Source organism: Cucurbita moschata, unplaced genomic scaffold, assembly GCF_002738365.1.
Source record: "Cucurbita moschata cultivar Rifu unplaced genomic scaffold, Cmos_1.0 Cmo_Scf00026, whole genome shotgun sequence".
Lineage (NCBI taxonomy): Eukaryota > Viridiplantae > Streptophyta > Magnoliopsida > Cucurbitales > Cucurbitaceae > Cucurbita > Cucurbita moschata.
In genome coordinates, this window is record NW_019268542.1 from 1626796 (window position 1) to 1653080 (window position 26285).

General features: G+C 36.2%; 1 long non-coding RNA gene and 2 other non-coding genes across 3 annotated transcripts in view; 1 reads left to right on the forward strand and 2 right to left on the reverse strand.

The window, feature by feature from the left end:
- Window positions 1-4321: 4321 nt before the first annotated feature.
- TRNAG-CCC lies at window positions 4322-4392 on the reverse strand. The gene has a single exon. It is a non-coding gene; the product is annotated as a tRNA-Gly (tRNA).
- Window positions 4393-5415: 1023 nt separating this feature from the next.
- On the reverse strand, window positions 5416-5498 carry TRNAL-UAA. Its single transcript has one exon. It is a non-coding gene; the product is annotated as a tRNA-Leu (tRNA).
- Window positions 5499-20071: 14573 nt separating this feature from the next.
- The window catches only part of LOC111461950, a 7103-nt gene continuing 889 nt past the window's right edge, over window positions 20072-26285 (forward strand). Inside the window, exons 1-2 of the long non-coding RNA XR_002713668.1 lie at window positions 20072-20082; window positions 25144-25156. This is a non-coding gene — a long non-coding RNA (uncharacterized LOC111461950). The remainder of the gene's footprint in view (window positions 20083-25143; window positions 25157-26285) is intronic.

Below are 26285 nucleotides of genomic sequence, written 5' to 3' on the forward strand. Positions count from 1 at the left end.
ATGATATCACTACACTAATGTGCACAAGTAGGAGGGAAGTACTATGTCTTAGGGAAGTACTATGATATCACTACACTAATGTGCACATGTACTGGCGTAAGGACCATAAAGTACTGTATGTTTTAGTTGGACTATAAAGTATGCAAAAACAATTCACGCCCATAGATGTGAACATCCAAGTGGGAAGTAGTGTGTCTAAGCCTTTGTTTTAGTTAGACCATAAAGTAAGTGAAGCCAATTCACGTCCATAGATGTGAAACATCCAGGTTGGGCCATAAAGTAAGCCAATTCACGCCCATAGATGTGAACATCCAAGTGGGAAGTAGTGTGTCTAAGCCTTTGTTTTAGTTGGACCATAAAGTAAGCCAAGCCAATTAAGACCCATAGATGTGAACATCCAGGTGGGAAGTAGTGTGTCCAAGCCTTCTTCACTATTATTACGGAGATCTAGCCATCAGGGCTATAAGGCTAAGCCTTCTTCATTATTATTAGTGAGAAGCCATCAGGGCTTCTAAACTATTAGTACGGAGACCTAGCCATCAGAGCTATAAGTCTAAGTTTTAGCCTTCTTCACTATTCATACGGAGATCTAGCCATCAGGGCTATAAGTCTAAGCCTTCTTCCCTATTATTAGTGAGATCTAGCCATCAGGGTTTCTTCACTATATTACGGAGATCTAGCTATCAGAGCTATGAGTCTAAGTCTTAGCCTTCTTCACTATTATTACAGAGATCTAGCCATCAGGGTTATAAGTTTAAGTCTTAGCCTTCTTCACTATTATTACGGAGATCTAGCCATCAGAGCTATAAGTCTAAGCCTTCTTCACTATTATTAGTGAGTAGCCATTAGGGCTTCTAAACTATTATTACGGAGACCTAACCATCAGAGCTATAAGTCTAAGTCTTAGCCTTCTTCACTATTCTTACGGAGATCTAGCCATTAGTGCTATAAGTCTAAGCCTTCTTCACTATTATTAGTGAGATCTAGCCATCACGGCTTCTTCACTATTATTACGGAGATCTAGCCATCAGAGCTATGAGTCTATGTCTTAGCCTTCTTCACTATTATTACGGAGATCTAACCATCAGGGCTATAAGTCTAAGTCTTAGCCTTCTTCACTATTGTTACGGAGATCTAGCCATCAGAGTTATAAGTCTGAGCCTAAGCCTTCTTCACTATTATTACAGAGATCTAACAATCAGGGCTATAAGTCTAAGCCTTCACTCATTAGGGGTTCTTCTCCGGGGTTCTTGGAAGGGTACTATGATACCACTACACTAGATGTGCACATTTGTGTCTTTTAGTTGGACCATAAAATTAGGGTCCTTCTCCGAGGTTTTTGGAAGGGTACTATGATACCACTACACTAGATGATGTGCACATCTGTGTCTTTTAGTGCCTCTTCACTACTATTAGAGGAGAGTAAGACACTCATTACGGGTTCTTCTTGGTGCACTTTTCCAATAATTTCTAACCTCTCTTTTTCATTACAAGATTGACCTACAAGTAAGCTTGAAAAATGCACATCCCAAAAATTGAACCCCGATCCGTACCGTGGGAGGGTACTATGATACCATTACACTAGATGTGCACATCCCAGAGGAAAGTATTATGTCTTTGCGTTGGACCATAAATTTAGCCAATTCAATGGCTTGGTCAATCTAGCCCGCCTCTTCACTAGGGATTCTTGTAGGTGCACTTTTCCACTAATTTCTAATCTCTTTATTTCATCTAAGTCATTAGAAGAACTACTTACAAGTAAGCTTGAACAATGCTCTGTACCATGGGAGGGTACTATGATACCGTTACACTAGATGTGCACATCCTGGAGAAGTACTGTGCCTTTTAGTTGGACCATAAAATGCTCAGTACCGTGGGAGGGTACATGATACCACTACATTAGATGTGCACATCCTAGAGGTCTTTGAGTTGGACCATAAAGTTAGCCAATTCTGGCTTGGTCAATCTTGCTCGCCTCTTCACTAGTATTATAAGAGAGTAAGACACCGCCATTAGGGATTCTCTCTCCTAAGTGCACTTTCCACTAATTTCTAATCTCTTTATTTCATAAAAGTGATTAGAAGAATGACCTACAAGTAAGTAAGCTTGAAAGATGCACATTCGAGAAATTTAACCCCAGTCAGTACCGTGGGAGGGTACTATGATACCACTACACTAGATGTGCACATCCTGGAGGGAAGTACTCTGTCTTTGAGTTGGACCATAAAGTTAACTAATTTTATGGCTTGGTCAATCTAGCCCGCCTCTTCACTAGGAGACAGTTGGACCATAAAGTTAACCAATACTATGGCTTGGTCAATCTAGCCCGCCTCTTCACTAGGAGAGAGTTGGACCATAAAGTTAACCAATTCTATGGCTTGGTCAATCTAGCTCACCTGTTCACTTCTATGTCTTTGTCAATCTAGCCCGCCTCTTCAAGGAGAGAGTTGGACGATAAAGTTAACCAATTCTATGTTTTGTAGAGTAGGACCATAAAGTTAGCCAATTCTGGCTTGGTCAATCTAGCTCGCCTCTTTGCTACTATTATAGGAGAGTAAGACACCCCCATTAGGGGTTCTCTTCTCATAGGTGCACTTTCCACTAATTTCTAATCTCTTTATTTCATAAAATGCACATTTTGGGAATCAAACCCCGGTCAGTACTGTGGGAGGGTACTATGATACCACTACACTTGATGTGCACATCATGGAGGGAAGTACTGTGTCTTTAAGTTGGACCACACTAATTTCTAATCTCTTTATTTAATAAAAGTCATTAGAAGATTGACCTACAAGTAAGCTTGAAAAATGCACATCGAGAAATCGAACCCCGATCAATACCGTGGGAGGGTACTATGATACCACTACACTAAATGTGCACATCTTGGAGGGAAGTACTGCGTCTTTTAGTTGGACCATAAAGTTATTCTATGGCTGCCTCTTCACTACTATTACAAGAGAGTAACATACCCATGGAGGGAAGTACTGTGTCTTTTAGTTGGACCATAAAGTTATTCTAGGGCTGTCTCTTCACTACTATTACAGGAGAGTAACATACCCCTGGAGGGAAGTACTGTGTCTTTTAGTTGGACCATAGAATATGTTGTGTCTTTTAGTTGGACCATAAAGTTATTTTATGGCTGTGTCTTTTAGTTGGACCATAGAATATGTTGTGTCTTTTAGTTGGACCATAAAGTTATTCTATGGCTGTGTCTTTTAGTTGGACCATAAAAATATTCTATGGCCGTGTCTTTTAGTTAGACCATAGAATATGTTGTGTCTTTTAGTTGGACCATAAAGTTATGTCTTTTAGTTGGACCATAAAGTTATTCTATGGCTGTGTCTTTTAATTGAACCATAAAGTTATTCTATGGCGGTCTCTTCACTACTATTACAGGAGAGTAACATACCCATCGGGGAAGATTGACCTACAAGTACTGTGGGAGGGTACTATGATACCACTACACTAGATGTGCACATCCTGGAGGGAAGTACTATGTCTTTTAGTTGGACCATAAAGTTAGCCAATTCTTTGGCTTGTTCAATCTAGCCCGCCTCTTTACTACTATTACAAAGAGTAAGACACTCATTAGGGGTTTCTTCTAGGTGCACATAGAGTAAGACACTTATCCCCGATCAACACCGTGGGAGGGTACTATGATAGCACTACACTAGTTGTGTCATCTAAGTGAGAAATAGTGTGTGTTTTAGTTGTACCATAAAGTTAGCAATTCTATGTCTTGGTTAATCTAGCCCAAAAATCTAAGTCTCTTCACTACTGTCCGATTAGGGATTCTTCTAGGTGCACTCTTTAGGGGTTCTCTTCTCCAAGGTACACTTTCGACTAATTTCTAATCTCTTTATTTCATAAAAGGTATTAGAAGATTGACCTGCAAGTAAGCTTGAAAAAAGCAGATTCTTGAAATTTAACCCCAGTTAGTACCGTGGGAGGGTACTATGATACCACTACACTAGATGTGCACATCCTAGAGGGAAGTACTCTGTCTTTGAGTTGGACCATAAAGTTAACCAATCTTGGTCAATCTAGCCCGCCTCTTCACTAGGAGACACCCCACCGTTAGGGGTTCTGTAGGTGCACTTTTCTTGAAAAATGCACATTCAAGAAATCAAACCCCGAGGGTACTATGATACCACTACACTAAAGAAATCAAACCCCGAGGGTACTATGATACCACTACACTAAATATGCACATCTTGGAGGGAAGTCCTTTTGTCTTTTAGTTGGACCACAGTTTCACTACCATTACAGGAGAGTATGATTCCTATTGAGGAAGATTGACCTACAAGGTAAGCTTGAAAAATGCACATTCGGGGAATCAAACCCCGGTCAGTACTGTGGGAGGGTACTATGATACCACTACACTAAATGTGCACGTCCTAGAGGGAAGTTGATATGAACCAAGAGACATCATTCATACAATATACTTCAATGAAGATGTGAAGAAAATGTTGTCAAAATTATCAAAAGATGTTGAAATTCATGCCACATTGAAGAGGAATGAAGTTTGATGGTTATAAATTTTGGGTGGGTTACAATTTAGAGTTATTGTATTTCTTTATTGTATTTTAAGACATTTTATTTACTTTAGGTTACATTTACATGATGGCTAATTATGGTCATTAAGTATGAATGTTACAACTTTTGGAATGTCTTTTAATAGTTTCATTTTGAGGCTATATAAAGCCATGTATGTTGTATTTGTAAGGCAGGCTTGGAAAATATATTAAAAGAAGCATTTGTGCTTTTCTTTAGCCAATGGCTAAGTTTCTTTGCAATTCTATGTAGTTTAGATTGCATGTAGAATCATTCAAACTCGACATGATCAATCTTGCTTGTGGAGTGATTCGAATCTCAAACAAGTGTTCTTGCGTTGAGATATTTGATCAACAAGAATCATTTGAAGCTAGACATGATCGATCTTTGCTTCTGTAGTGATTCGAATCTCAAACAAAGTGTTCTTGGCTTGAGATATTCGATCAACAAGGTAATCCGAATCTTATTCCCCTTGAATTGAATCATTATCTTATCAGAAGTACTGTGTCTTTTAATTGGACCATAAAGTTTTAGCCAATTCTATGGTTTGGTCAATGTAGCACGCCTCTTTACTACTATGAGGAGGTAAGACACCCACTAGGGATTTCTTCTAGCTACACCCACTAGGGATTTATATTGACGAACAAGTAAGTTTGAAAAATGCATCTAGGGAATGAACCCCGATCAACACCATGGGAGGGTATGATAGCACTACACTAGTTGTGTTTAGTTTGACCATAAAGTTGGCAATTCTATGTCGATAATCTAGCCCATAAATCTAAGTCTCTTCACTATTGTCCGTGCACTTAGACAACATAAAAATATTAGTAGATGATGTCAATCACTTATATATCTCTATAATGCTGGCTATGGGGTTCGAACCCATGCGCACTTGTGTGCAGAAGATCTTAAGTCTTCCCCCTTAACCTCTCGGGCAAACCAGCTAATTTTGTTTGCCAAAATTAAATTTAGCTAAACTAAATTTAAATTAATTAAATAAATATTTAAAATAAATATGAAAACTAAATTTGCGTTTGAGAAATATATTAGAAAATGATAAGAGTTGGGGCATCATAGGGTTAAACACATAGTACTCTACCTTTGCATTAAATGACCAAGGAATACAATCGTCATTTATAGCTTCTATCGCATTAATAAAAATTCTTATTCTACCTCCATTGATAGTATAAGACAAACCATTCACCACACGCAAGTCAATGAGACGTTCACCATTCTTGTTATACACTTCCATTGCAAACCTTCCGACTTTTTGCAATTCTTCTTCATTGACATTCTTAATTTGAACTAGATTTGAAGGAAACACTTCTTCACACCTCATTTAGGAACACCTTTGATAGATAATTTCAACAAACTTTGTTCATGAATAGCTGAAGTTCGATATTTATAGTTGTGGTTGAACGCTGTTCATATTGATATAGCAAAGACTAATTTCATATTCCTTTGCTAGGAGATAGCTTTGAATCAAATTCTTTGGTTTGGATAATGGTGGCATTGTTTTAGTCAAAGAATTAATCAAATGTATTACTAGTAGAACAAACATTTTGTTGATATACTTTTTTAGTTTTAGTAATAAATTACACATTAATAGTTCGATACAAGGTTACTTAAATTTGTGAGTATAAGTTTAGATTGAGCTCGGTTGAACAGGTAATCTTAAAGTATATTTGAAACTAAATATGCTTTCCTTTTTATACATTCACAACAACAAAATGTCACGTCTAGGTAACTAAATATGATTTCCTTTTTATACATTCACAACAACAAAATGTGCACGTCTAGGTGGGAAGTTTGGTGTGTTTTGGTTGGACCATAAAGTTAGCCAATTCTTTGGCTTGGTTGATCTAGTCCTAAGCCTTTTCACTACTATTATAGGAGGCTTAAGTTACCCACTTATTTCTAATCTCTTTATTTCATCTAAGTCATTAGATGATTGACCTACAAGTAATCTTGAAAAATGGACACCCGGGGAATCGAACCCCGGTCAATACCGTTGGAGGGTATTTCTAATCTCTTTATTTCATCTAATTCATTAGATGATTGACCTACAAGTAAGCTTGAAAAATGGACACCCGGGGAATTGAACCCCGGTCAGTACCGTTCGAGGGTACCCACTACACACTAGATGCGCACATCGGAAGTAATGTATGTTTTAGTTGGACCATAAAGTAAGTTTGGCATGGTTAATCTAGCCCCAGTCAGTACCTATAAAGTTAGCCGATTCTATGGCTACGGTGTGTTTTAGTTAGACTATAATCTACGAGAAATCATGCTTAAAAATGAACATTTGTGGAATAGAACCTCGGTCAGTACCGTGGGAGGGTATTATGATACCATTACACTACATTGCACTTCCAAGTGGGAAGTACTGTGTGTTTTAGTTAGACCATAAAGTTAGCCAATTCTATGGCTTGGTCAATCTAGCCCTGTAAGGCTCATAAGTCTAAGCCTCTTCACTACTATTATCTCTTTATTGCATCTAAGAAATTAGATAATTGATCTACAAGAAAGCTTAAGAAAATGCACATTCACAGAATTGAACCATGATTAGAAATGTGGGAGAGTCTATGATGTTGGGATTTATGCCCTAAAGCCTCGATTAATACCACGGAAGGGCACTAAGATACCACTAGTGTGGGCCATTGACTTTTCCTAAGCTCTTTTTCAATACTTTTTATAAATTAAAAACTAAAAATATACTAAAATAAAATAATAAAAAATCAATAAATAGTTAGATGTTGTTTCAAAGCAATTATATATGGTGGAAATTGAAAAAATATTATACGGTCTCCACATACCAAAACGCCCCTCCTCTGTGCAGAAAATCTTAAGTCTTCCCTTTAACTTCTCAAACAAACCAGCTAATTTTCTTCATCAAAATTAAATTTAACTAAACTAAATTTAAATTAATTAAATAAATATTGAAAATGAGTATGAATACTAAATTTGCTTTCCTAGATGGTTCATAGAATGATCATTTTTGTTTTATATACAAATTTTCTAAATCGTAACATGTTAAGATTATTTTAACTTTTGTTTTTTTTAAAATAATTTATTCTCTTAAAGTAAGTCGGTTGTATCACTTAAACCAATAAAAAAGTTGCATGTTTGAATGCTGTTTTTTTCGACTTAAAAATATATATAGAAAAAGACATATAGAAGAGAGAGAAATGTCGCAAGAGAATCGCGCAAGTAATCAGGCGAAGAATAAATGATCCGTCATATATAGGTCGTCCAAAACCCGCATTATAAAAAGTAGACTTTTTATAACATGGATTGTTACGATGTATGAAAAACATTGTAGAATGACTGCGATAGCGTTTTTAGTAAGCTATTGTATCTAATATTTTTTGGAGTGTTAATTAGAATTTTTATACTCGTGCTATTGTTTCTAAACTTACATGACTTTTAGCAGTGAGACAGTATCAAAGAATCAAGAATATGAGTATCAGATTTGAAATAGGTTTGAGTCATGTATTGGCTCTTGTAATTTTTTTACTATATTTTATTGTTTTAAAAAATATTGTATCAATAGATCTCTACATAGATATCAAAAAAAATTATTCACATCAATCTCATTTTAATGTCAATATGGTATCTTTAGACTCTTTCCATGATGATCGCATTTATTTTGAGTTTCTTTTTTAGAAAATAATTTACTAAAAATAGAAATAAGTTCTTGTGTTCCATATTGAAGAAATAAAATAATGTTGTCATTTTGTTGAACCGAAAAACTTGTTTAACCATACAATTTAAACGTGTTTTTGTTGGGTTAGATTTTGAGGGGATAAAAATAAAAAACTAAAAATAACTAATTGTGCATATATAAATACATCTCCCATATCTCCAATCAAGTCATTCCAAAATTTATTTTTGTATTAGTTTTTGTTATTCCAAAATTTATTTTTGTATTAGTTTTTGTTATTGATAATCATCATGTCGAAGGGAACCATGATTATTTTAATTGTGGTTCTCTTTGTTAGCATTGACATGATTGAGATAACAAATGCAACACAATACATCGGTTACGACCCTTTGAAAGGCAACCTTAATCCTGGATGTAGCCCAAAACATCCAGAACTTTGTAAATTAACTCCTGCAAATCCATATGGAAGAGGTTGTAATACAATTGAACGTTGTAGAGGAGGTGATTCCAGCGATAATGATGAAAAAGTTGTTGTAGACGATAATGCATCGAATAGCCCAGCAATGGATCGTGACGGAGAACCTAGTTTAAACTGAATTGTGTAATAAACTAAATTATTGTTCTTTTATTCAAATTTTTATTCATTGAGAGATGTTATTTTAAAAAAAATTAATATTAAATTCATATATTCTTAAGAATATTAATATTAATTCCATATAATTTATAGTATATTTCAAGTCATGACAGTAAGGTAAATTTCTTTACAAACTCATCAAATCATAGTGTAACTTAATTTTTTTTTTTTTTTGTTATTAATACATACTATATAACTCTAAGTTTCTGTTATTAATTACAAATCTATTACAAAATCTTTATCTTGAAAGGTGAATAAAAGAAGAAAACTTCAAATATTTTGAAATTCGAATGGTAAATAAGTTTTCCTCATAACTCTGTATACATTGGCTTATAATTCATGAAGATTGAATTTAGAGTTTCATGGATGTCAAATCAACAAGTTTGATGAAGAAACCAACTTGGATAGCCACTAGAACGCATAGGCAAACTCAAGTGCCTTGACTTTGCCCCTCTCTTTTTTTCTTTGTGTATAATACACCGAAAGAGCCTGCCCCTACTACTTAAAAGAGAATGAATGCTAGAGGTTGAAATCTTCTTCGATACCAGCCTCAAGCTAGAAGACTGTGAGCCGATCCAGCTGATGGAAAAGGATTGGGAAGAGAACATGGATGCATCTCTCTTTGATAATGTTTGTCTTTGAAGATGGTAAATTGAGCCAATAGGGTTGATTCGGTCTTCCACTCCAGAATTGGTACCTCGCGGAAGAGTCCAGACCCATGTATCTAGAGTCAGAACCAGAGTCCGAGTCTGAAACCGAGTCAGAGTCTGAGTACAACTCTTCCTTGTACATGTCTGAGTCTACTAGTGAATCTCCTTTTAAAGAGGTGATCAACCTCTTCTTCCTTTTATCCTTTGAACAAGGTCTCTCAGTAAGCAAGTATTGGGTGGGTTACAACCTCTTTCTTTTCTTTTCCAAACAAGCTACAGCTTTTGAATCGAAGCCAAGTCACTCTTTCTAAAGAGAGAATAAAATCAGATTATGAGAATGAAATCTTCGTCTTCCGGGATTCTCTTTTCTAAGTGTCGCGCTTACTCAATGCCAAACCAATGAAAAGAGTCGTCCTAGTCCACCATAGCTGAATGCGTACTTTTCTAGTTAGCCCGCCGACAAAGAAGGAAAGAAAGCAAAATGACTTGCTTCAACTGAAGAAAGGAATGTCCCATGACTCAGGCATGAGCTTGCTGCGGATTCGGCGATAAGAACTGACTCGGCGACAACGAGGTTTTAAATCAGTCTTTGATCTTGTACTTTCATTTCAAGTAGTGCTTGAGAGAGGAAATGGCAAAGCCAAGAACCAAGCTGATTGAATGAATGAAAGCTAACAATTTCATTGCCTCACAGCCTGAATGCCTGCTTCTCGCTCCGAATCTGGATGACTGAATTTCCTGTGCCCTATTCACTCTCTTCCTTCTCATTCATTGATCTAAACCAACTCTTGCTTAAAAGGACAGTTAGTTGAATTAATAAGGTGCTTCAACTCAAAATAGAACATTCGTTTCGCAATGCTAAGGCCGATATCTTTCAACCAAGGATGAGTTTGATCCATTAGTTCTTCTGTATGACTTCTTTTTCTATTTAGTGGAAAGCCTGGTTTAAGTTGGGGTGTACCCATTTTTTTCATACTCGATAGGATAGAAGGGCCGATAAAGAAAGAAAGGTCAGTCGGCGAGCCCTACGGCTATTTATTCAAAAAAGAGATTGCCACTGCCTTCTTAAGAGTTAGTTATATTCCTCAAAAGCTTCTTCTCCAGATTCCACAAGAAAGGGTTCGAAGATAAATTGGTCACACCCGTATAAGCTAACCAGGTAAGTGGCCTTACTATAGGATAGGCTAAAAAATTGTATGAGTTAGGATGATGTATGATGTATGAGTTATGATGATGTGTGATGTATGAGTTATGATGATGTGTGGGTTATGATACCTGATGATGTGCTCAGTATATATATATATATATATATTGATGAATGTCGTATTTGAGATGTTTGATGCACTTTGTGGCAATATGATGAGTATGATGATTGCGTGACGTTTACCTTAATATGATGATGTTTTCCATATTGAGCATGCTATATGATGATGAGTGCCATATTGCATCATGTCGTTAGATCGACATAAGACACAACCCTAAGAGCGTGAAAATGATATTAATATAAATATCCACGAGTATGTGTTACCTAGAGTAACAAAGAGATGAGATAAGAGGGTTGTGTCAGAAGAGACATTATGATGGATTTAGAGGGACCTCATGCATATTGTATGTTCATAAGCATGGGGCTACTTCCCCTAGAGATGATGAGTGCGGACGCGCACCATATGATGAGCGTGAATACGCACAGGTGCGAATGCACACAGATGAGGGTGTTCATGAGGCGCATGACACTATGGGGTTCCGCTGACCTCCGGACGTCGCTACAGATTAGCTTGACCAAAGGGTCCAGGGGGTGTGCGAGCGCCCTGGGGATTCACACTCGCACGTGTGAGTCGTGTGTAGGGAAGTACTACACATCCAATTTATCCGAGACTGGAGGCCACCCCTAAGATGATTAGAGATAGGTCCCTAAATCATGATTGCCTGTGTTTGCATTTGCATGGCCCCCTATAGTGGGGCCACTTACTGAGTATTCTTTGAAATACTCAGGCCGTGTGCCACTTCATTTTTTCAGGTAAAGGCAAGGTGCACTTGTACGGAGGACGGCGGCATCGCGAGCAGAGACTGTGGCACGTGCATAGGGTAAACTCATATTCAAATTTCTAGTCTTAAGTTAGAATAGGTTGTTTTGCATTTCATTGTTTTAAATTATTTTGTATTTGTTTTTGTTTTCTCTAAATTTCAGTATTTCATATTTAAACACGTAAGACCATGGCTGTGTTTTTCAGAGAAGAAGTTGTTTTAAACGTTTTTTTTGAAATTTTTGTTATCAATTATGTTCATGTAAGAGTTATATTTCCGCATTATAGATGAGCATGAGACGTTAGTAGCGACTCTGAGTGTGTGGAAATTTAGGGTCGTTATAGTTGGTATTAGAGCCAGTCACCAGACAATGTGCCGGCCTTCTCGCTATTCCCCGAAGGGGGGTAGACACAAGGCGGTGTGCCAGTAAGGACGCTGGACCCCAAAGGGGGGTGGATTTAGGGGCGGTCCCACATCGATTGAAGGAAGGAAAGAGTGCCAGCGAGGACGCTGGGCCCTGAAGGGGGGTGGATTGTGATGTCCCACATTGGTTGGGAAGGAGAACAAACCACCCTTTATAAGGGTGTGGAAACCTTCCCCTAGCAGACGCGTTTTAAAACCTTGAAGGGAAGCCCGAAAGGGAAAGCCCAAAGAGGACAATATCTGCTAGCGGTGGATCTGGGTCGTTACAGAATCTGATTACACAAAAGACGAAAGCAAATTCTTTATACACCTCTAATACACTTAGACTCATACCACACTCAAGAGATAGGAAAGAAAGAATCTAAAGCAAGGGCTTCGAACGCTGTTAGGACAGAGAAATTGGAAAGCTAGGACGGCCTTGAATACGTAATCAATTACCAGACAGAAGGACTGGCTGGTACACTTGTACGTAGAAGTCGAATTACCCTGATTGGAGTTCCAATAGGGGCTAGTACACATTCCTTGACGAACGAATACAATACATGGAGTCTTTCGAATTACCCTGATTGGAGTTCCAATAGGGGCTAGTACACATTTCTTGACGAACGAATACAATACATGGAGTCTTTCGTTCTTTGAGAGCGCGTGATTCGATTCTAATTTAGAGTAGGATTCCCGATTCCACTCCGAAAGAGATGTGACTTCCCATCCTACTGGGCTTTATCCTTTCGCTGAGCACAACAGAATACAGAGGAATGTCAATCATTGAAAATTTGAATGAAAGAAAGATAGCCTTGCAGCAGCCGGAGACATTTGACTAAAACGAAAAATGAAAGACCAAAGGGCGTAAAGCCAAGTCTCGACTAAGACCTCGGATGGGATATTCTGAGGTTTAGTGATGGGATATTTTTTTCTAGGAGTACAAGTTGTTGATCTACCTGACTCCGCCGATCCTTAAGGGGGGGTTGGGCAAAGCCTAATGATTCGAATCCTTTCTTGTGGAATCTGGAGAAGAAGCTTTTGAGGAATATAACTAACTCTTAAGAAGGCAGTGGCAATCTCTTTTTTGAATAAATAGCCGTAGGGCTCGCCGACTGACCTTTCTTTCTTTATCGGCCCTTCTATCCTATCGAGTATGAAAAAAATGGGTACACCCCAACTTAAACCAGGCTTTCCACTAAATAGAAAAAGAAGTCATACAGAAGAACTAATGGATCGAACTCATCCTTGGTTGAAAGATATCGGCCTTAGCATTGCGAAACGAATGTTCTATTTTGAGTTGAAGCACCTTATTAATTCAACTAACTGTCCTTTTAAGCAAGAGTTGGTTTAGATCAATGAATGAGAAGGAAGAGAGTGAATAGGGCACAGGAAATTCAGTCATCCAGATTCGGAGCGGGAAGCAGGCATTCAGGCTGTGAGGCAATGAAATTGTTAGCTTTCATTCATTCAATCAGCTTGGTTCTTGGCTTTGCCATTTCCTCTCTCAAGCACTACTTGAAATGAAAGTACAAGATCAAAGACTGATTTAAAACCTCGTTGTCGCCGAGTCAGTTCTTATCGCCGAATCCGCAGCAAACTCATGCCTGAGTCATGGGACATTCCTTTCTTCAGTTGAAGCAAGTCATTTTGCTTTCTTTCCTTCTTTGTCGGCGGGCTAACTAGAAAAGTACGCATTCAGCTATGGTGGACTAGGACGATTCTTTTCATTGGTTTGGCATTGAGTAAGCGCGACACTTAGAAAAGAGAATCCCGGAAGACGAAGATTTCATTCTCATAATCTGATTTTATTCTCTCTTTAGAAAGAGTGACTTGGCTTCGATTCAAAAGCTGTAGCTTGTTTGGAAAAGAAAAGAAAGAGGTTGTAACCCACCCAATACTTGCTTACTGAGAGACCTTGTTCAAAGGATAAAAGGAAGAAGAGGTTGATCACCTCTTTAAAAGGAGATTCACTAGTAGACTCAGACATATACAAGGAAGAGTTGTACTCAGACTCTGACTCGGTTTCAGACTCGGACTCTGGTTCTGACTCTAGATACATGGGTCTGGACTCTTCCGCGAGGTACCAATTCTGGAGTGGAAGACCGAATCAACCCTATTGGCTCAATTTACCATCTTCAAAGACAAACATTATCAAAGAGAGATGCATCCATGTTCTCTTCCCAATCCTTTTCCATCAGCTGGATCGGCTCACAGTCTTCTAGCTTGAGGCTGGTATCGAAGAAGATTTCAACCTCTAGCATTCATTCTCTTTTAAGCAGTAGGGGCAGGCTCTTTCGGTGTATTATACACAAAGAAAAAAAGAGAGGGGCAAAGCCAAGGCACTTGAGTTTGCCTATGCGTTCTAGTGGCTATCCAAGTTGGTTTCTTCATCAAACTTGTTGATTTGACATCCATGAAACTCTAAATTCAATCTTCATGAATTATAAGCCAATGTATACAGAGTTATGAGGAAAACTTATTTACCATTCGAATTTCAAAATATTTGAAATTTCTTCTTTTATTCACCTTTCAAGATAAAGATTTTGTAATAGATTTGTAATTAATAACAGAAACTTAGAGTTATATAGTATGTATTAATAACAAAAAAAAAAAATTAAGTTACACTATGATTTGATGAGTTTGTAAAGAAATTTACCTTACTGCCATGACTTGAAATATACTATAAATTATATGGAATTAATATTAATATTCTTAAGAATATATGAATTTAATATTAATTTTTTTTAAAATAACATCTCTCAATGAATAAAAATTTGAATAAAAGAACAATAATTTAGTTTATTACACAATTCAGTTTAAACTAGGTTCTCCGTCACGATCCATTGCTGGGCTATTCGATGCATTATCATCTACAACAACTTTTTCATCATTATCGCTGGAATCACCTCCTCTACAACGTTCAATTGTATTACAACCTCTTCCATATGGATTTGCAGGAGTTAATTTACAAAGTTCTGGATGTTTTGGGCTACATCCAGGATTAAGGTTGCCTTTCAAAGGGTCGTAACCGATGTATTGTGTTGCATTTGTTATCTCAATCATGTCAATGCTAACAAAGAGAACCACAATTAAAATAATCATGGTTCCCTTCGACATGATGATTATCAATAACAAAAACTAATACAAAAATAAATTTTGGAATGACTTGATTGGAGATATGGGAGATGTATTTATATATGCACAATTAGTTATTTTTAGTTTTTTATTTTTATCCCCTCAAAATCTAACCCAACAAAAACACGTTTAAATTGTATGGTTAAACAAGTTTTTCGGTTCAACAAAATGACAACATTATTTTATTTCTTCAATATGGAACACAAGAACTTATTTCTATTTTTAGTAAATTATTTTCTAAAAAAGAAACTCAAAATAAATGCGATCATCATGGAAAGAGTCTAAAGATACCATATTGACATTAAAATGAGATTGATGTGAATAATTTTTTTTGATATCTATGTAGAGATCTATTGATACAATATTTTTTAAAACAATAAAATATAGTAAAAAAATTACAAGAGCCAATACATGACTCAAACCTATTTCAAATCTGATACTCATATTCTTGATTCTTTGATACTGTCTCACTGCTAAAAGTCATGTAAGTTTAGAAACAATAGCACGAGTATAAAAATTCTAATTAACACTCCAAAAAATATTAGATACAATAGCTTACTAAAAATGCTATCGTAGTCATTCTACAATGTTTTTCATACATCGTAACAATCCATGTTATAAAAAGTCTAGAACTTTTTATAATGCGGGTTTTGGACGACCTATATATGACGGATCATTTATTCTTCGCCTGATTACTTGCGCGATTCTCTTGCAACCTTTCTCTCTCTTCTATATGTCATTTTCTATATATATTTTTAAGTAAAAAAAAAACAGCATTCAAACATGTAACTTTTTTATTGGTTTAAGTGATACAACCGACTTACTTTAAGAGAATAAATTATTTTAAAAAAAACAAAAGTTAAAATAATCTTAACATGTTACGATTTAGAAAATTTGTATATAAAACAAAAATGATCATTCTATGAACCATCTAGGAAAGCAAATTTAGTATTCATACTCATTTTCAATATTTATTTAATTAATTTAACTTTAGTTTAGTTAAATTTAATTTTGATGAAGAAAATTAGCTGGTTTGTTTGAGAAGTTATAGGGAAGACTTAAGATTTTCTGCACAGAGGAGGGGTGTTTTGGTATGTGGAGACCGTCTAATATTTTTTCAATTTCCACCATATATAATTGCTTTGAAACAACATCTAACTATTTATTGATTTTTTATTTATTTTATTTTAGTATATTTTTAGTTTTTAATTTATAAAAAGTATTGATAAAGAGCTAAGGAAAAGTCAATGGCCCACATCTAGTGTAGTGGTATCATAGTACCCTCCCATGGTATTAATCGAGGCTTTATGACATAAATCCCAACATCATGGACTCTCCCACGGTACTAATCATGGTTCGATTCTGTGAATGTGCATTTTCTTAAGCTTTCTTGTAGATCAATTGTCTAATTTCTTAGATGCAATCAAGAGAAAATAGTAGTGAAGAGGCTTAGACTTATGGGCCTTATAGGGCTAGATTGACCAAGCCATAGAATTGGCTAACTTTATGGTCTAAGTAAAACACACAGTACTTCCCACCTGGAAGTGCAATGTAGTGTAGTGGTATCATAGTGCCCTCCCACGGTACTGACCGAGGTTCTATTCCACAGATGTTCATTTTTCAAGCTTACTTCCCACTGACTACTTTATGAGTACTGACTACTGGGGTTCGATCTTGTAGGTCAATCTTCTAATAGTAGTGAAGTGATAGGGCTAGATTAACCATGCCAAACTTACTTTATGGTCCAACTAAAACATACATTACTTCCGATGTGCGCTATCGCATCTAGTGTGTAGTGGGTACCCTCCAATGGTACTGACGGGGGTTCGATTCCCCGGGTGTGCATTTTTCAAGCTTACTTGTAGGTCAATCGTCTAATGACTTAAGATGAAATAAAGAGATTAGAAATAAGTGGCTAAGTTAAGCCTCCTATAATAGTAGGGAAATGCACATTTTGTTGTTGTGAATGTATAAAAAGGAAATCATATTTAGTTTTAAATATACTTTAAAATTACCTGTTCAATCGAGCTCAATCTAAACTTCTACTCACAAATTTTAGTAACCTTGTATCGAACTCTTAATGTGTAATTTATTACTAAAACTAAAAATATACCTACAAAATGTTTGTTCTACTAGTAATACATTTGATTAATTTGTTAACTAAATGTGAAATTAGTCTTTGTTGTAAGATTCGGCTATATCAATATGAATAGCGTTCAACCACAACTATAAATATCGAACTTCAACTATTCATGAACAAAGTTTGTTGAAATTATCAATCAAAGGTGTTCCTAAATGAGGTGTGAAGAACTGTTTCTTCAAATCTAGTTCCAATTAAAAATGTCAATGAAGAAGAATTGCAAAAAGTCGGAAGGTTTGCAATGAAAGTGTATAACAAGAATGGTGAACGTCTCATTGACTTGCTTGTGGTGAATGGTTTGTCTTATACGATCAATGGAGGTAGAATAAGAATTTTTATTATTGTGATAGAAGCTATAAATGACGATTGTATTCCTTGGTCATATAATGCAAAGGTAGACTACTATGTATTTAACCGTATGATGCCCCAACTCTTATCATTTTCTAATATATTTCTCAAATATATTTCTCAAACGCAAATTTAGTATTCATACTTATTTTCAATATTTATTTAATTAATTTAAATTTAGTTTAGCTAAATTTAATTTTGGTAAACAAAATTAGTTGGTTTGCCCGAGAGGCTAAGGGGGAAGACTTAAGATCTTCTGCACACAAGTGCGCATGGGTTTGAACCCCATGGCCAGCAACTAAAGTGATTAAAAATAAGTGGCTATAAGTGCACCTAGAAGGGACAATAGTGAAGAGACTTAGATTTATGGGCTAGATTATCCAAGACATAGAATTGTTAACTTTATGGTCAAACTAAACACAACTAAGGCGTGCTACATTGACCAAGCCAAACTTTATGGTCCAATTAAAAGAAATTAGTCGAAAGTGCACCTAGGAGAAGAGAACCCCTAAAGAGTGCACCTAGAAGAATCCCTAATCGGGCCAGTAGTGAAGAGACTTAGATTTATGGGCTAGATTAACCAAGACATAGAATTGGCTAACTTTATGGTCCAACTAAAAGACAGTACTTCCGATGTGCACATCTAGTGTAGTGGTATCATAGTACCCTCCCACGGTACTTGTAGGTATTTTAGTTACTAAATATTACATCACTGATATGATCTTATGTCCATATCAGATCATAGATATGATCTTAACCTAAATTCTTTGTTTTGGCATGACATTCTGCTCTTTGTTAGGATTTTATTTTTATCTTCGGTTAAGCATTGTACTAACTATAAATATAGTCATTCTTCACATGATAAAGTACCGAATTTCCTTCCTTCTGCAAACTTATCTTCATTAAATTTATCATTTGGTATCAGAGTCTTGTCTCTTTCTTATCTTCATTAAATTTATCATTTGGTATCAGAGCCTTGACTCTTTCAGCCGCAGCTATAGATGACTACTGAAGGCATCTTTGTTCGACCAGCAATACCAAAATTTGTTGGTCACTACGATCATTGGAGTACGTTAATTCAGAACTTTCTTCGCTCCATAGAATATTGGCAAGTAGTTGAGTCTAGGATTTCTACTGTAGCAGATGATGCTGAATACTCATATGAATAGATGAAGGTAGTAGATCAGAAATTTAAAGACTTTAGAGCTAAGAACTACCTTTTCCATGCCATCAATCGCTAAATTCTTGAGACTATTTTGGATAAAGAAACTTTGAAAGGAATTTAGGATTCAATGAAGAAAAATTCCAAGGAAATACAATGGTGAAATGAGCACAACTACAGGCTCTGCGCAAGGACTTTGAGGCCCTTCATATGAAGGAAGGTGAGACTGTTTTTGATTTCTTTTCTCATACTCTCACCATTGCCAACAAAATGCGTTTTCATGGTGAAAAGATGACTGATGTTAGCATTATTGAGAAAATCCTGCGCTCCATGACTTCAAAGTTTGATTACATGGCTTGCTGCAATAGAGAATCCAACGATTTAGACATCATGACAAATTAATGAATTGCAAAGACATAATGTGGAAGAGCAGACATTGAAGATCACTGTTGACAGCAATACAGGGAGAACAAATCATGGAGGTGGCACAATTTGAGGTAGAGGACGAGGACATGGGAGACCGGGTTTTTAACAAAACTCATGTTGAGTGTTTTAATTTTTATGACCATTGCTTCTCCTGTCATATGTTGTCATATGTTGAAGAGATGATAGAACAAAAAGAGGACTCAACAGATTGTTTGTTTAAAATAGAAGCCTTCAGAATGTTCCAACTTTTCAAAAGAAATGTGGACAAAGAAACTGGGACAAATATTTTAGGTTTGAGAATTGATAGAGGTCGAGAGTTCACATCTACTGAGTTTATTGAGTTGTGCTCAAATCATGGAATACATCGACAATTCACTAAAACCTGCAGACCACAGCAAAACGAAGTGGCAGAAAGAGAAAACCACTCGGATGAGGAGGTTTATGTGGCACAACCTTCTGCTTATGTGATCAAGGGAGATTTGGAGGATAAAAAAAGTACATCAGACAGGATTAGCAGAGATGTAGTTAGGTTTTACTGGCGGTGGACCTTCGGATTTGTAGAATCTGGACTCGAAGAAGAAGATGATGAATCATCTCCCTCAGGAGTTGGAGAAATAGCTTCTTGAAGATAACGACGACGATAATGGAAGTGATGCTGCGTCTGTGATTACGAGTTCGACTAGTGCTTGGTGTGAGACAATGTATAAGCTAATTAGTTTGACGGCGCCGCCGAATCAAAAGCCTCTGCTTCATCTTCTTGTTCTTCGTTATGTCATCCTATGTGGCTTCTCCGTCTTCCAATTCTTGAAAATAGTCTGTAATCGAGGTTGCGACGACCATTTCTAAGGGGAAATTGGAGGTTGTGGTGAGATTCTTGCGCCGGTTGTTAAGATTTCGAATGCGAGAGGTAGTTCTATGTAGAGATTAGCATAGTACATGGTTTTCGCTCTAAAATTGTGGATAAATCTAACGGAATTTTTGCCACCTATGGTGTAGATTTTCGGCAATGAACATTCGGCAGCGACTCAGTCGCTTTACGATGTTTCTAGTTGCTTTAAGCTTGCTTTCATGGCTACGAGTCTCGCAATTCTTGAGGCTATAAAGGAAGATGATCGAAAACTACACGGTGTGGATTTTAATATCAGGAAGGGAGGTCAGCATATGAATCTAATCCCCCTTCTCTTAGGTCATTAGGAAGAGAAGGTTGTCATGAAATTGACGGCGGTTGTGGCAGACAATGGTGGAGATGAGAGGTTAAAAAAGGTTAGCGAGTCACAGAGTCAGCTGGCAAAAGAACACGATGTTGGGTTCAAATTCAACATGGTGAAAATGGAACTAACAGAGATGATGTGCGAGTCACTCGGGTGCGATGGAGATGAATCACTAGTAGTGAATTTTGCTTTTAAGTTGTATCAGATGCTCGACTAGAGCATGTCAATAGAGAAAAGATCCGAGATGAGTGTGTGTCAGGTTATTCATTTATGCTAAGTTCAAGAGCTGTTTCATGGTCCTCATAGAAGCAACTCGTAGTCACACTCTTCACTACTGAAGTTGAAATCATTGTTGCTGCAGCTTGTGCTTGCCAAACCATATGGTTAAGAAGGATGCTGGAAAAGCTCTATCATATCCCAATTGGAGCTACGATGGTGTACTGTGATAATAGTTCCACTATTAAGCTGACTGGAAATTTAGTCTTCCACGATCGAAGCAAACACATTGATGATCATTTCCATTTCCTCCGTGATTTAGTAAAGGTGGAACTGTGATGTTACAACATTGTCATACTAAAGAGCAAGAGTTTGATATCATGACAAAACCTTTGGCTCGAGTTGTGTTTGAGATGCTACACATGTTGCTTGGTGTCTATCAAGATCCTGAAGTTTGATCTAAAGAGTGCATCATCAGTCTAGGAAGGAATGTTGAAAAAGATTTAGTTGCTATTTTTATGTTTTAGTTTCTTAATATTAGATTACTGATATGCAGATCATAGATATGATCTTATGTCAGATTCTTTGTTTTGGTATGATATTCTAGTTTTCGTCAGAATTTTATTTTTATCTTTGGTTAAACATTGTACTGGCGATAAATATAGTCATTCTTCACCTAATAAATTACTAAGTTTTCTTCCTTCTGCAAACTTATCTTCATTAAATTTATCACGGCTATCCTAAGCAATTTAACTGGGTGTGTATTTACTGTTCTACACACGGTCAACACATGTGAGTATGGACCCACCAGTCGGTTCGCACGGGTGTGTATTTACTGTTCTACACACGGTCAACACATGTGAGTATGGACCCACCAGTCGGTTCGCACGCCTCTTTATTTACTGTTCTACACACGGTCAACACATGTGAGTATGGACCCACCAGTCGGTTCGCACGCCTCTTGGGCCTCTTTCTTGTCGGGTGAGCAATCCTTAGGAGTTGTTAATGTCGGACACCCATTAGGAATAGCAACCATTGTAGCATTATAATAAATATAATGATTGTTTCCTTGCCTCGTAGTGTACGCGTCTGTACCATCATAAAAGAAGAAGGGGTATCCATGGCTTTATATTATATCTGTGGCTTTCATTACATGTATAACAACTCCTCTAACATTTTTCTTTATATTATATCATTTTATCATAATTTCTCATGCATTTATCGAAGTTATGCATTATCATGTCTTCAAACATATCATAAACTATCATGTCTTCTAACATATCATATCATATTATGTACATATTATATCACATCATATATCATAACATTCAAGAATCACATCACGAGCATGTCGTCAAGCATATAATATCTTAACACATCATATTGTAAACATATCATTTGATCACGTATAACATAACATTCACATATCATATCGTACACATCATTTCATTATCATCCAAATATATGAGTATACGACACACGCGAAGCCACGACCTCATGTCATCATAAAACATACAATTTATAACCAAATCAATAGAAGTGTCACCTACTTGGTTGGCCTTAACAGACATTTCCCTAATATTCAAGTACGTTTGCTTTTCGTCCCTTGAAATTTCTCCAAGTATTGTCGGTTGTCATTTTCTATTATAATGTTATCTTGTTTCGTTAGTAACTAAAATTCCTTAACTCAATTTAACTTGAATCGTGAAATTGAACCTCATACCTTAATTTTCTTAAACAAGATCAATTTTATCTTGAAAATGGTCGGAACGATGAAAATTGAGCAAAATTTCCTCTATCGAGCTGAGGGACTGATTTCTTAGTTGCAGAGCCAAGTAAAAGCCAAGCGAGCTAACTGAGTCGCGTAAACGGGAGTTTCTTGCTACAAGCACCACATGTGGCACAATGAGGCGCTGATTACGGGTTGCTTGCTACAGGCGTGTTGGTTACAGGTTGCAGATTTGGGCTGGCTTGCAGGTTGCAGATTTCGGTTATTTTGTGTAGTGGATCTTGGCTTGCAGGTTGGTCGCGGTTGTAGATCTATTCACTTAGCTACAAGGTAAGTGTATGACACTAACACCTCCATACATAGAGAACTATGTGATTATTTTGAGGTAAGGTAAGTGTATGACACTTACATCTTAATATGCACCCTCCATACATAGAGAACTATGTGATTATTTTGAGGTAAGGTAAGTGTATGACACTTACACCTTAATATGCACCCTCCATACATAGAGAACTATGTGATTATTTTGAGGTAAGGTAAGTGTATGACACTTACACCTTAATATGCATAATTGAGTTTGACCAAATGAAAAGGTAAGTGTATATATAAAATTATGTGATTATTTTATTGTGATCTATGCTATTTTAATAGTTAAGAGACACTAACACCTCCATAAAGAGAGAGAGAGGGCTTAGTGTAAGCAGGGAGAGCAGTCTAATGCTTATTGAACTCCTTGAGGACATCTCTAAATAATGATAGTTGGGACATTATAGGATTAAACACATAGTACTCCACCTTTGCAATATATGACCAAGGAATACCATCTTCATTTATAGCTTCTATCACAATAATAAAAATTCTTATTCTACCTCCATTAATCGTATAAGACAGACCATTCACCACACGCAAGTAAATGAGACGTTCACCATTCTTGTTATACACTTCCACAGCAAACCTTCCAACCTTTTGCAATTCTTCTTCATTGACATTCTTAATTGGAACTATATTTGAAGGAAACACTTCTCCACACCTCATTTGGGAACACCTTTGATACATAGTTTCATCAAACTTACTTTGTTCATGAATAAGTGGTATTCAATATTTATAGCTGTGGCTGAACGCTGTTCAAATTGATATAGCCGAATCTTACAACAAAGAATAATTGCGCATTCCTCCATTAGGAGATAGCTTTGTATCAAATTCATTGGTTTGGATAAAGGTTGCATTGTTTTAGTCGAACCCAATTAATATTGATGTATTACTAGTAGAACAAACATTTTGTAGGTATATTTTTTAGTTTTAGTAATAAATTACACATTAATAGTTTGATACAACTAAAGTTACTTAAATTTGTGAGTAGAAGTTTAGATTGAGCTTGGTTGAATAGGTAATCTTAAAGCAGTAATAAATTATACATTAATAGTTTGATGCAATTAAGGTTACTTAAATTTGTGAGTAGAAGTTTAGATTGAGCTCGGTTGAAAAGATAATCTTAAAGTATATCTAAAACAATCTTAAAGTATATCTAAAATTAAATATGATTTCCTTTTTTATACATTCATAACAACAAAATATGCACACGTTAGCCATTTTCGTTGGTTTGGTTGATCTAGCCCTATGCCCATAACTCGATTGACCTATAAGTAGGCTTTAAAAATGCACACGTGGGAAATCAAACCACTAGTCAATATCGTGGGGGTACCAAGCAGGGGCCATAAAGTAAGTTTGGCATGGATAATCTAACCCTATCAGGCCCACAAGACTAGGCTTTAAAAATGCACATTTGAGGAATCAAACCTCGGTAATATAATACCACTACACTAGATGTACACATCCAAGTTTTAGTTCAACGATAAAGTTAGCAAATTCTATGCCGATAAAAGTCCAAGCCTCTTCACTACTATTATAGTAGAGGGTAAAGTCACCCATAGTCACCCATCTGGGCTCTTCTTAGTGCACTTAAGGCGATTGACCTACAAGTAGGTTTGAAAAATGCACATCTAAGGAATCCGAACCAAAGTTAGTATCATGGAAGGGTACTATGATACCACTACACTAATTGTGCGCCGTTGACTTTTCCTTTGCTTTTTATCAGTCTCCACATACCAACACACGTCTTTACAACTTGTTTTGTTCTAATGCTGGCTATGGGGTTTGAACCCATGCACACTTATGTAGAGAAGATCCTAAGTCTTCCCCATAATCTCTCCGACAAACCAGCTAATTTTCTTCATCATAATTTAATTTTGCTAAACTAAATTTAAATTAATTAAATAAATATTGGAAATAAGTATTAATACTAAATTTGTTTTCCTAGAAATATATTAGTTTTGATGAGGGTTTATAGAATCATTATTTTTGTCTTATACACAAATTTTCTAAATTGTAACATGTTAAGATTATTTTAACTTTTGTTTTTTGAAAATAATTTATTCTCTTAAACAAAGTCAAAGAGTATTTGATACGCTTCAAAAGGTCTCTCGAAGTACTTAAAATCATATTGAAGTTTTGTAACATGATGAACAATATCCCAAAAATGGTTCGACGGTGATTGTTTTTTCTTTTGTATCTTTACTTATCATATGTTTCAAAATCATCAAATTTTTCAATAATAGTCTAGAACAAGAGGCTAGTGTTTTGCAGTATGAATTCTATTTTCAATTGCTTCCTCATCACTTGTAAATTTTAAAAGAGTAAGAGCACATTGACATGATGCATATATGACAACTAAAGATTTATACTTCCTTGGTGGTGTCTCAACCGAAGATTCTTCAAGAAAAGAGCTGTTTGGTGATGGTGAAGTTGATAAATTTGACAAATTTTGTGTTGTAGTATAGGTACTAGAAGATGTACTGGAGTTGACTCTTGTCTTTTTATCCTAGATATATATGTTATGTAGTGCCATTAGGGGATCTGTTAGAGGGTCTACATAGTATTTTAGTAGATAAGAAGGAAGAAGATTGCTCTCTATTATATTGAGACTATTAGAGAGGTAAATCTTGCTAGATTCACATGTAAAACTTGCTAGCGAATATTTAAGTAGAAATTTATTAAGATGGCAGATATAAGTAAAATTATGATAAATTGAACATAAACATATTTCAGTACTGTCGAAGGGTACTATGATATCACTACACTAATGTGCACATGTAGGAGGGAAGTATTGTGTGTTTTAGGTTGACCATAAAAAACGGTGTATTTTAGGTTGACCATAAAGTACTGTGTGTTTTAGTTGGACAATAAAGTAAGCCAATTCACGTCCATAGATGTGAACATCCAAGTGGGAAGTAGTGTGTCTAAGCCTTCTTCACTATTATTACAGAGATATAGCAATCAAGGCTATAAGTCTAAGCCTTCTTCACTATTATTACAGAGTAAGTCACTCCTTAGGGGTTCTTCTCCGGGGGTTCGTGGAAGAGTACTATGGTTATGTGTTCTATCTAAGCCGTAGAGATAGCTAATTCATCATTGGGTAATCTAACCCTATTAGTTTAATTGAACCTCATCCCTCCTACTCAAATTGTGTAATTCACCCCTCAAAGTTAGTTGGGGTTCTAGGTGCACTTAGTTAATTGATATCTAATCTTGAAACTCTAACCATAAATTATGAGCATACAAAATAATTAAACCGCGTGAACATGCCCTCCAAAAAATAAAATTTGGAAAATTCTTCTAATAAAATTCATATCTACGTGATAGAGTAATTTATAGTTTGCCAAGAGTCTCAACTTCAATTAGAGCAACGAGATTCAAAATCAGAGTCGAGGAATCCTTAAACGTGAGTATTAGCTAAATCAATCAACTTTCCATATTTCTAAGTTTAGTCTTAAACTTTTGGACTAAATCAGTCATATGATTATCTTATAGTGATTCGAATTTCAAAATATTTGTAGTCTCTTGAAACTTATTTCCCATTCCAATTTCAAAATATTCGAATGGTAAATAAGTTGTCCTCCTCAATGGATAACTCTGTGTACATTGGCTTA